Raw genomic sequence first — 2,561 nt, 5'->3', positions numbered from 1 at the left:
CTCTGATGAACCAAACACTGCTGCCTTCACCTCCCATACCTGTGATCCATTCTCTTTTCTCATAATAGTAAGCCTACAGGGTGGAATTTTTGAGTGTCTGAGTGACTTAAAAAATCATCTTTCAAAATGACTGAAGGCTTCACTCAAAGGGAAATTCCCTGTCATTGCCATGCCAAAGTAATTATAGTCATACCACAAAAATTATCCTGCTATAATTATGCCGGCATGAGCCTCCATCTGAACAATATGCCGAGATATTTTCCCAGGCAGCCAAAATCCTCTGGCAGCTCTGGCTCCAAGCCTCCGGGAGGAAGGGATCTGTTCCCAAAAGCCCTCTTCTCCCTCACCCTGGTGCTTTAGAGAGCGACCTGAGATCTCCCGTTCCCCGGTACGCTTTTCCCCATCAGTGTTGTAGCTCGACTCCTGCCTTCCGCCAGCCTCTCCGACTCCTCCCAGGAAGTTCCAGCTGCAGATGAAGCATTTCTGAGACAGGGAGAGGGCAGCATGTATGCAAAGGCAGCCTGGGCACTGGTATCAGACTTTCACAGCGTAAGACAGCGTGGCTCAGCTTGATGTAAGTCAGTTTTACCCCCCACCATCCCTTCTGGGAGCTGCCTTGCGCCTACGTGTCTGTGCTTGCGGGCTGTTGCTGCTGCATTCGCTCGTGCTCCGGCTGTGGCGTTACACCCCACGGTGTGACGGGGTCAGGGGGACCCTTGTCCCCAAAGCCTTTTGGGTGCACCTGCGAGCAGCCAGGCTGGCCAGCACCGTGGAGGTGCTTGGGGAGCACCGCGACGGAGGAGATGGCTGGTGGCCCTGGGGCTGGAGGGCAGGAAGTGGTGAGTGAGCAGTCCCCGCGGTGACCTTTCGGCTGTCACCTCTGAAATCCTTCGTGTGCTCCGAACCGTGCACCTCGCCAGGGCGAGAGGTGCCCCAGCTCCCTTGCTGGGAGCATACACACAGCACAGCCTGAAATGCTCAACCAGGTGAGAGGCTCCCTGAGCCTTTCCCAGGCTTTTTGACTCTCTGGTGGTTGACCCCACTCCAAAACCTTGTCCAGGGCTGGGGAGGTGAGGCAGAGCCCTCTGCCCTAGGTCCAGTCAGCACCCTGACCCCCGTGCTGTCTCTAGCTCTTTGCAGGAGCCTTGTGCACAGCTTTTACACCAGCTCTGTAGTTTTCTGTAATCCAGTGAAGCCCTTTTCACTGCCACACTTTAATTTTGTCACCTGCAGTCTCCTCATTCCAGTACTTATTTGCTTTGTGTCCCCCCACATCTCAGCACCCGTCCCCAACATGCAGCCATCCCATGCACAGGGACAAGGTGTGTAATTCACAGTCCCGAGCCAGTATTACACTGTAGCTTCCCGTTTTTCCATAAATTGTGCTGTTTTGTCCCACCTGGGCAAAGAGATGTAAAGTCCCCCCGGTCTCAGCTGGCAGCTTTGTGCTTCTGTTAGAAATAACACCAAATGCAAACAGGGGGGACTCACATCCTGTCTGTAAGGATGGAAAGTGCACCCAGCAGTACTGAGAATTTACCTGTGGGCTGGCCAGCTACAAACCTCTTCTAATTTATTTTTTGGCAGCTGGGTAAATTAATCCATGGCTGGTCAAAATAAAGGTGCGTGCATCCTGCAGACTCATCGCTTTTATCTCAAGTACCTAACAAAATATTAACTTATTTTAGTTTAAATACCACATGTTTAAGCAATGCTGTAGAATACTTGAGGAGACCTGAGGTGAAGGAACAGGCTGCATCAGGCACAGAAATTAATTTGTCTGGGGCCTTGAAGGAAAGGTAAGCATCAAAGTCACTTTGGAGATGGAAACTGACACATTGTTAATCAGAATAAAACAGCCTGGAGCTGCAGCAGCTGAGAGGTCAGATATTCTCAAAAACAGCAGCACTTTGGTTTTCTTTTTTGTAACCTTAAGAACATAAAGGAAGAGGAAGGAGTGGGTTTGTGGGGAGCAGGTTTGCCCCACGTACATCCCTAAGGCCCCTTGTTTCAGTTGCCAGCCCCAAGAGGCAGGGTGTCCTGCCGAGACATAGCCCCATCTGTGAGGAAAGTGGAGGTGCTGCAGGGGATGAAGGGCAGAGGCAAGAGATACCTGGGATGAATGAGACTGGATGGGAAGCTGATGTTGCATACCGAATTCCCAGAGGATGTCCTCTCACTGGTGTCCGTACCATTCCCCTCAGTGCAGAGGAAAGTGGGGAGAGCCTGGAATTGGGGAGAGAGGAGGCAGAAGCCATGGTTGCCCTTGTGATCCTCACTTGGTGTGTGTCACAGGCACAAAGTACAATCCCGGTGCTGTTTGACATTACAGTGACCACACATAAAGTGTCTCGTTCCCCCTTTTCCTTTCTGTGGCAAAATAACCACAGCTTTGGGTCTGGACCTGCGCTGTGTCCTCAGGTACATGGAGCATTTGCTTTGCCCCTGCAGCCGCGGTGCGATTATATCACCCCTCTGCTTTGTGTCCGGGGGAAATGCAGGTCCGTGCCCACAGGAGTGAGACAGCAGGAGCCGTGGCATGCTCAGGAGAGCGGGACCGT

The sequence above is a fragment of the Antrostomus carolinensis genome, unplaced genomic scaffold (assembly GCF_000700745.2).
Source record: "Antrostomus carolinensis isolate BGI_N321 unplaced genomic scaffold, ASM70074v2 scaffold37444, whole genome shotgun sequence".
NCBI classification, from domain to species: domain Eukaryota; kingdom Metazoa; phylum Chordata; class Aves; order Caprimulgiformes; family Caprimulgidae; genus Antrostomus; species Antrostomus carolinensis.
Note: the sequence above shows the minus strand (reverse complement) of the source record.